The 9,904-nt window shown below is 41.4% G+C and overlaps 1 protein-coding gene across 4 annotated transcripts in view; it reads left to right on the top strand.

Annotated features, from left to right (window-relative positions):
• Nucleotides 1-323: 323 nt before the first annotated feature.
• The window catches only part of adcy7 (adenylate cyclase 7), a 49,186-nt gene continuing 39,605 nt past the window's right edge, over nucleotides 324-9,904 (top strand). For all 4 annotated transcript variants that reach the window (XM_068568419.1, XM_068568500.1, XM_068568339.1 and 1 more), the window contains exon 1: nucleotides 324-496. The gene's annotated coding sequence lies outside the window, so the exon portion shown is untranslated. The remainder of the gene's footprint in view (nucleotides 497-9,904) is intronic.

The following is a 9,904-nucleotide window of genomic DNA, read 5'->3' as shown; positions in this document are numbered from 1 at the left end:
TTAAATGCAGTATGTGAGCGCAGGTTTTGTGGTAGACGGACAAGGAGAAAGGTGAATAAAGTTAGCCGTGCCATTTGAATGTCCACTGACCATCTCTCGTCACTGCAGGGAGGCCTCAAACCTTCCAAACCCCTACTGTACTCATCTGAAACGTTGTTTCTCTGCAGCTACTACAATCCATGCAATAAAAAAACAGTACAATTACAGTTTTTTTTTTCTTCTTTTTTGTTGTCTTGTTCTGACTTATTTTTCCGTTTGAGTCGTAATGGTTCAACGCAAACTCCATACCGTATGGAAAGTGTTTCAGGAAAATAAAAAAAAGAACGCGTGTGTGAGCGCGCTGGTAGGCGCGTGAGGGAGGTGGAGGAGGGGCATCTTCACTTGGAGCAGCGCGCGGGGACCACAAGACGCGCTCCCACCCTCTACCTACGGGTCATTTATGCTGATTTATTTTTATTTTTTTCTTCTTCAACGGGACGTTACTTAAATCTGCCAGGTAAGACACTAAAACTTCGTTTAATGGGGGGAATACCGGCTCATTGGGGACGTTAAGAGCCTGAAAAGCAGTGTGGCAATTGTCAAACCGCACAAGGAAAAAGGTTAATTGTTGCTTCGCTAAAACAAAACAAAAAACAGTTTAAAGACGGCATTCTCTGTCCGACGGGTTTCACCTGTCAATACATGTCGAAGGCTTTACTGCTATGTACATTCTTGAGTTCAAAGTCAAATATATACATTTGTAAAATCCACAATTGACTGTCTGCGTGTCGCCTTTTCACCTGGTTGCTCTTGTCATCCACACTCTTTGATGTTGGTGCATTTCGGGGGGGGGGGGGGGGGGGCGTTTAACGAGCCCGCGAGGCTGCTACCTCACTTCACACTGTCGTGAGTTCACTCGGAGCTTCAAAGTTGATGACTTGCTTTCTCGCCTATAAAACGTGATGATGAGGTTCGTCCGGTGATAACTGTCTCTCGATAAGTGTCTCAACGCTGAACCGTCGGCTGGCTACGAGAGCGGGAATCGGTCGGTTTGTCTTTTCCTTCCTCGTCGGTGTGACAGAAACGCATTTTATGCGGCTACCAGCATGTGGTTTGTGTGTGGGGTAAAGCTCACCCATGACTGAGCGGAACACACGTGCGCAACAATGTCGGTGATAATTGTATATATTCATATCAGAGTTATCTTACGTTTTGGCCTCATACACACTGCCATTGCATTATATATATATATATATATATATATATATATATATATATATATATATATATATATATATATATATATACCAGTGACGTGTTGTCATTATGACCCCAGGGCAAGAAATATATATACGTGTGTGTGTGTGTGTGTGTGTGTGTGTGTGTGTGTGTGTGTGTAATGCTAAATTAAATGAGTTTGTCTTCTCCGAATGAATGAAACCTTCTCATTTCAGAGGCACTATGGTAGTCTTTTCCAAAAGCAAAGACCTCCCACATGAAACAATATCTTTTGGAATGACAGGACTATAGACTATTCCTTTCATGCAGCTTGTGCACCGCTTGTCTTCCTTCAGTCATTTCTCCACAGACAGCTTTATATTGTTGAACAAGCACAGTTAAAGCAATCATGCACAGTATGACTTTTGTGTGTCATTCCCCAATAAAAGATGGTTAAATTGTTCACAGCACTTAATATTTACACCGGGTAATCACTGCCAACAATATATATATTCATTGGGACTACTGTCTATTGTCACAAACTGGTTGATGTACTGTTTGTTTATGTCAAGACAGCCCAATGGCTGTTGGGAGCCGTAGTTTTAAGGCTAGCTTGGCTGTAAATACACCGTGGGCCCATTTGGATTTAGATTTTGCAGAGCAACGATGCATTTGCTGTGTCTGCGTGCAACCATTTATACTGAAGTACAAACAGATACAAGTTGCTGATTAATTGTATGCATATAGACTGATTGATTACTTGACTGATTGTTGCTGGTCTTATGTCATAACTTGGCTAAATATAGTCAACGTAGGTATTTCACTCCCAGTTTAAACACCAGCCACAATTCTCCAATTCAATTCCATAACCTTAACTTTTCCTAAATGAGTTTTAAAGTGGACCACTGCTGATATCATCGTGTAGTTTAAACACTGGATGAAAGGAAGTCTCGAGGTTTCTCTTAGTGGGGACAAGAGATTGCAACAGATTGCTCGCCAAATATCTTGTGAAAACACAAAGTACCGTTTCTTCAAAATGCAATTGTGCTGATTACAGCTGTTTGCCAAAAAGCTTAATAGCAGTAGCTGTTTGCACTGTAAACTAAATTCCTAATTGTCAAGTTTGCAAAGAACAGGAGAATGAAAAAAAAAGTTAAAGCCCTAGAATTAGATGATAAAAGTTCTTCTGACACTCGAATGCAAAACACATAGATAGACGTGTGCGTCCATAGAGTCGCCATCTGCACAAGGATGACGACAACTCTGTGTGTGTGTGTGTAGGGTGTTTATCATTTGGATGATTGCATCACTAATCCCTTTGTCAGCTCTGCTCTAAATGGAGGTAGCTTATCGGGCCAGTAGCTGGCTTTCTGTGACGTGGACAGAGCTTCATCACTTTTGTTTTTCCAGCCAACAGCAAATATTTGATGTAATGTACTGAAATAGTAAGTATAAAATAACTGGTTTGTCACAAATATCTATTATTAAAATGTGGTATAGGGTTAAAAATCAAGCGGGATCAAACAGGGCATTGTTTTTGAGCTACGGAGCTCATTTGTTTTGAGTATAATGGACCACAGAGGGGCACCACAGTAGGCTGGGGAGAAATTCTTGGTCATGGATCAGTTGCTGCGATGCCCAGGCCCTTTCATAGTAAAGCTGTCATCTAGATTGTGACACATACATTGGCATCTGCCAATTGGTGTGCAATTATCCATTGTGACGCTGAGATGTATCTCATTCGGAAATGATGTGACGCTTGTTGTGATTGTGCATGTTATTAGATTAATTTCACAGTTTGATGGATCGGGACAGGGACCTGTCTGTTGAGAGGTTGTGCAGCAGAGACACACACAAACAAACAAACTAAAAAGCCCGGAACATATCTGTACTGTTCAGAGTGACGCTATTTTCATTGCTGTTTTGTGACGAGTCTCTTAATAACCGGTGGTGGAGTTGTTTTTTTGTTCTTTCTTTTCCCCTCTGTCATGCAGCCTCAGCGGACCATGCAGACAGCGTAAAGTAGCGGTTACCAAAGTGATGGTTTTAGGACTTTCAAGGGTCTCTGTAGGGTTGTCCAAACTAGAGCTTATTTTTTTAGAGAATCTTTTCTTTTCCAATTACATTTGAATTGGCTGCACTGTTATGTCACGGCCGTATAGTAAAACACGTGATGCATTTAAAACCTCTGGGACAAAATGAATCAGATTATTTTGGCTTTTGAGGACTTATGTGCATTGATTTAAGCATCATTGTCATCATTATCTTTTGGTGCGGTGTTTATCCCACCAGGCTTTAGCCTGGATTCCTTAATAACATACTTTCATTTTCTTGACCGATTTAAAACGATTATAATAATATTAAAAAAAAGAAGAAGAAAAAGTTTGGTCTGTTTAGTTGTACTCCTCTTTGGTTTTGTTACGATTCTACAATCAAAACCTTGAAATTTGTTATTTTTGTATACACACACTGTGCAAACACACATGTATTCAGGATACAGTACATAGTGCAAAGATGGTCTCAATCTTGACTGTGACCTTGACAGGAAATATGGGGAACCTCCACAGGAAATGTGCATGTGACTTCTTGTCGGTTTTCTTGAGAAGTAGGTTTGATGCCACACACTCTTGCACCGCTCTCACCCGTCTTTTGTGATCCTCTAACTACCTGCTCTGTGAAAGATGAGCACATGGGTTCATCCGAGTGTTGGGGAAGGCACAAACCTACTGAACCTCTCTCTACCGCTGAAGAGGGGAGAGAAATGCCCTCCAGCTGCGTCTTCTCTTAACTCTCTCTCACGCACAGAGGTGGGATCGCTCACATTATAGGCATTTTATGTTGTTATTAGACCCCATGACGATGTTTTCCAAACGCTCCAAGCCACTCATAACGCCCCTGATGTCTCCCCTCCCTCTCATCATCACTCTCATTGTTTCTCATGTTTCATTCTCCCTTTCTCTCGTCCACTTTCAAGCAGACTCTCCGCGCTCTCTCTGTCCTCAGGCTTGAAAATGTGAAAGGTTCCCCTCGGTGGACAGTGTGGTAATCCTTGAAGCACTCGCTGGGGACTAATAGGACTCATTAACTCAGACTGTGGTGCCTCCAGCCGGAGATCAGTGCTAATCCTTCCTCAAGCACAGCCTTTGATATGCATGTTAGAAACACTCTTTCTCTTTTCCTTTGCTGCTTTTTCAATGTAAACTAAGAGAGACATCAAACTTAACACAAAACACATACATAAATGATGTTGCCTGTACAATGTGATATTGAGATGTCATACAGTAGTTTTAGAAGACACAGAGGTCCAATTTTAGGTACCTGCATCACCTCAGGACTATTTCTGATACAATGTTAATAATGTGCTTTTGACAACACCTGTCACGCCAGAGCTTTAACATGGCAAGGATGTAAACAGGTGCAGAAAACAGGGCAGAAACATTGATCTTCAGATCACCGTTGGTCAGTGATTCATTTCCACCGAAATGTCTGGATTGTTTTTACACTGCTTAAGCTCGTTTGATCTATTTAAAGGGAGCCAAACCTCATGTCAATACCCACTGGTCTCTGTGTGTGAGGCTTGGGTGTAGGGTGGAGATGACCTTTACTTGGGTGATGCCTCTCTCCATCTCTCAGTCCCAGGATTTCCCTCTATATTGTGCTGGGAAATTGAAGTAAGCGTTCAATCCCTATTGAAGACAAACAAGTAATACGAGCCGGACGCCACTGGGAACGAGTTCTCTGAAGTCCCTCGAAGTTCAAAGGTTTCTTGTCATTGACGTCATCAAATCGGCGGGAGACCCAATGTCACTGTTTTGACTGACGATTGGAATCTGTGAGCAGACTTGTTTTGTTTTTTCTCTTTGTTGAATGCTTATTTTTCTTTACTTCAACCTCTTTTCACTCAATACCCTTTGTCAGTTTGAAACCATGCAAATGCATCCTTCTATTAGCAACCTCAACCTAATAGAATTATAACTAAATGTGGCAAGATCTGGTGTCTCATGTCTCATCCTAAAACCCCTGCAAACGAGGAAAAAAACAAATCTCTACTCTCAAAATTAAAAACAAATCAAATGTATCGCAGAAAGGAAAGATTGAGTATTTTCCTCCTGATATAAAACACAAAGCATTGCTTCTTTATCCTATTATTTGATAACGGGTCTCAAAAAATGTTAAAAGGAGATCACCTTTTTTAAAAAGGTTTCCCAGCTAATCATTTTCCATTTAACATATTGTTAAAACAAATCTTCTTGATTTTTGAAAAGGACCAATTAGCAAAAGTATAAACAGCTTTTCCAAGGAACTGAATATCCCGAGGAGCAGTGCAGTGACTCAGTGGTTGGCATGCTTCATTTCTGTGTGTGTGTGTGTGTGTGTGTGTGTGTGTGTGTGTGTGTGTGTGTTTCTTCGAGTGCACAGGGTGGGGTCAAGTGGAAACTCAAAAATGTCCCCGATGTGTGGATGATATGTGTACAGTATTTGTATGCAGTCCTGTAAGCCAAACCAATCCTTCACTCACCTCTTTGCACACACACACTCATACCTGTCACCACACCAAATGTTATTCTCAAATTGAACACTTCAGTTATCTGTCAGTTCCGAATATTTATTAATTACTTTTTTTCAAATCCACATTGACCACTCTTCACATTGGCATGAATTACAGCAGATCCTCTGCACAGCACATATTTACTAAGAAAACACATAACTTTAAAACCAGTTTTGCTTGTTACGCCATTTTTTTTCCCTCTTCCCAAAACAGTAAAGTGAAGAACAGCAGTGACTTCCACGAGTTGAGTCTTCACTAAAACAAAGTCACACAAGGCCTACATCCTCCTCCTAAGTTGCCATATGACAAGCAATGTAAGCATTCAAAATAGAAATTCTTTGCGACATTACATCACTTCCTGTAAAACGATCCCTGGTTTGTTTTAAGTTTTTTTCTTAACCGACACTGTCAACTTATGAGAGGCGGAGTGCCGCAGAGTATATTAGTGATGATCATCGCCACTGCAGCGTGTGTGAAGGAGAAGCACTGCCTCACAACACAGTCTTGCATGTTCAACTGCCGTGGTTATATAACAAGATGCAAGTCCAATAAACATACATTGTCTCTAAGAAAATGAGGTGGAATCAAGTTTTTTTTTTTTTTTTAAATACATTTTTACTTTTCAGGTAATGCTACAAAATCGTATAGCACTATAACACATAATTATGTGTTGTGTTTTCATCCTATATTCTATTGACACCATGTAAACTCTAATTTTCAGGCCCACTCGATCAAGGCTGCTAATGTATCTAGCTCGGGAAAGCTCTTGAGGGGCCATTAAAGGCCATGCCCTCTTTTACTTCTGCCGTTTTGAGAGGATCCATGGCACTGAGATGGGATGCTGTGGAGTGCCATTAGACAAATGCCTCTTCACCCTATTGTCTGTTGAATTGTTCCATTTCCTGGGAACCTTCCTCGCCCACAGACCCTCTTGTGGAAACACTAATTACAATCTGCCTTCAGCAGCTTGGTGAGAAAATGTCAATGTCTGCACACGCTTGACGTGAATCATTTATTTGTATCCAATAAGATACAATCCATCAAACATTTGCATTAAGAAGTGCCTATAATGCATTGGGATTAGAGAAAAGTGTTGTCCATGGAATGCTCTGAGCTCCATGGATACATGTGGCATAACCTTGTGTGGCTTACTTGCAGATCGAGTGCTGTGTCGAATATGTTGAAATGCCTTGCAGCCAGTGTGAGCCGATGCATGCCTCTTGTGAATGTTCGTTTGAGTATGGATGGTGCAGATGTGTGGGTGTCTTGCTCCCCCTCCCCCTATTTCAATTTCGCTGTTTTTCTTTGTGCTCACTGTGGTTCAAGGACATTATGTAATGCTTGTGAGAGCATCCCATCTGGAGAAGTGCCATTGAGACACAGAGTTTGCAAAACTCACTTTAGAACTGAAAAACAGCTTACCTGTAAAACACATTAGTAACAGGACATTGAGGGAAGAGAGTAATGAGCGGTACAGCCGGTAAACAGCTCTCAGGCGGAATCATCTTTGTGATTACCCGTTTTCAGGATTTTTGATCGTTCATATTTGAGGACATGTGACTTAATGCTAAATTATTTAACCGGTGCATCGATTTTCTGCACTCAGCGCATGCTGTTTTGTGTCCTGTCACAGAAATGTGTCTTGTTTGCGTGTCACATGGAGCCTTGCGACACTTTGCTGTTTCAACAAGGCGCTCATTGTGCTCGGCTGGTTGTGTGATTAGCTGATGTTGGCTCTCTGGTAGGTGTCCTATCAAATGAATACAGTGGAGACCTTACAATAAAAGGGGGATACGCAACTGGATAGGGGCTGAATGGCACAATTCAAACTATACTAGATAAATGTGTGGAGGATGTCCCGAACCGCTTGTAAGGATCGGTGTCAGAAAAATGAAGCCGATCGAAATCCTTTCTTCACCGAATTTTATTGGGTTTCGTCGACCCTCCGTCTGTCAGAGCTGCAGTGCTGCCCTCCTTCATGACATGTTTATGAGATGTTATGTTTCTGTCCCGCGGGGCCCCCCATGAACATGACCGCCGAAGGATTGAGATCAATAATTGCCACACACATGCTGTATTTAACAGGGTATTAAAATCTTTTAAAACCTTTTTGATGAAATCGTATGGATGTGGGAGCACAAGTACAACAACATATGAAGCAATTCACATGGACTCCTGACAATACTTCTGTGAATGTGTTTATTGGATGGAGCCTGTGAAGTACTATAAACTCTATTAGCCTGTACCTTATTGTAAATTGAGGAATGAACGATACCATCTGACAACTGTCAAGACATTTCAGATATTTGTGAGCGCAGCTCCTCTCCCCATCACAGCTTGGAGGGGATTTAGGAACAGATGTAACTGCATGCATCATCTTGCATAGAAGAGATACCACACCTTCTCTCAGTGTTTTAGTATCCAACTGTTCTGTTTCTGTTCTCACTCTTGGATTGGAGAGGTATATTTTTGGAAAAACCTCTCGACTGGATTTACCAAATTTATTGGGCAGATATGTTGTGTCACTTGTCAGATTGCTATAAAGCATCACAGGGAAGTTATGGGCAGTTTACTGGCATCTCCTTATACAATTTATAGAAGAATCTCTGGCTAACCTGTTGCAGCATGTATAATGCTCCGATTTGTACTACTACTAGTCCACTTGTTTTGGTAAAATTCATCATTGAAGTGTAGACCTTCCCACACTGATTACAGGGAGTGTTGTGACATCTACAAGTACAAATGCATAAGTACTTGTTTGTTTAAATAGTAAATATTTTAGTCAACAGAATTATACTAAAATGATTCACTTCCTCTTTTTGCTGAGACACCCTTTTGACTTTGCTATGGCAACAACTGCCTTTGAAAGATCTGGTTTCTGCTGCTGTGTCACCCAACACGCACACTCACTCACTGACTGCATCCTTTGTGAGGATCACACAGGCTGCGGCTGCTGGCACCATTTGGAGGCAGTGGTCCAGTGGAGCGACCCAAAGCTTAAGGCTCAGATGTTGCGTAGTTAAAAAGATGCTCTTTCATTAATGAAACATGACGTTATCTTGTCCTCCAGGTGACACAAGAATTGTACAAGAAAAAAGCTTTTGCTGAGCCGAAATGCATTGAGGCTACATTGCTCTCCAAGGTATACAAGAGGAGGATTTCACGTTTACAGCCTTTTAAGAGACACTTACTGCTCATTACAAGGGCAGAAACCATGCACCCTTAAATCAATAAGGGCACATGCTTATCTAGCCTAACTAGATCACTGTTTGCCCTGCCATAACTTAAAATCAGGGGTTGCTTTTCATAACTGCATCCATCTGTGCCTAATTGTGCAGGTTCCCTTTTTTTATGAAGCTGTCCTTGCTGCGCTGTTAGGGAAATGAGTCACCGTCGCTAAGGAAGTGAGATGGTGTGCGGTCGACTGTATGTCACAGTGTACGGTCGGCCTTCGCTAAAGAGAGATCTCGGAGCATTGCAAAGCCGCGAGCTTGTTTGACATCCGAGCTCTGTAGAATTCAGATTTGGCAAGACGAGGAGAGAAGCAGAGCTGGGAAAGTACAACGGTACAGAGTGCAAACGGAGTGGGAGGAATACAATTGTACCATTTACCTAAAATATTCTGAAACTTCCTTCCTGCCTGCATGATGCAATCTGCTACTGGATAATTGACAGTCAGACACACACAGTTCTGCAACAAGTTTGCAGAGGCTGCCACATTTTGTATTATAAGGACAGTAATCCAGAGCGCACCTTTTTTAGTAAAATTCTATTCAGTGTTGGCTACTAAAGGGTATATACTGAATGTATACTCATGCTTTTAATGATTGTAACAATGAACAAGTATCCACCAACCTGATCTTACAGGAACAGGCTTGTTTCTTAATAAATCTGTCTTCTGTCTCGATTGCTGGTGATGTTGTGGTTCACGTTTACACTCTGATCTGGAGGCTTTTGCTCCCATCTATTATTGTTTTCACCTGTTTTTGCTGCTAAATCAATGCATATTTCAGACCCTCCTGTCTGCTTCTCTCTGAAATCACTGTTTAGGGTTGTTGTTTTTTTCTTCTTCCAAGAATTAGATAATATGTATTCAGTTACTGCAGTAAGTGAAAGTGTGGGACTTAACTAAGGTAGGCTGCAATCACTTGACAATCT

This window comes from Clinocottus analis, unplaced genomic scaffold (assembly GCF_023055335.1).
Source record: "Clinocottus analis isolate CAN_PGR_092001 unplaced genomic scaffold, fCliAna1.0.p SCAF_1, whole genome shotgun sequence".
NCBI classification, from domain to species: domain Eukaryota; kingdom Metazoa; phylum Chordata; class Actinopteri; order Perciformes; family Cottidae; genus Clinocottus; species Clinocottus analis.
This window is presented reverse-complemented; position numbering and strand designations above follow the sequence as displayed.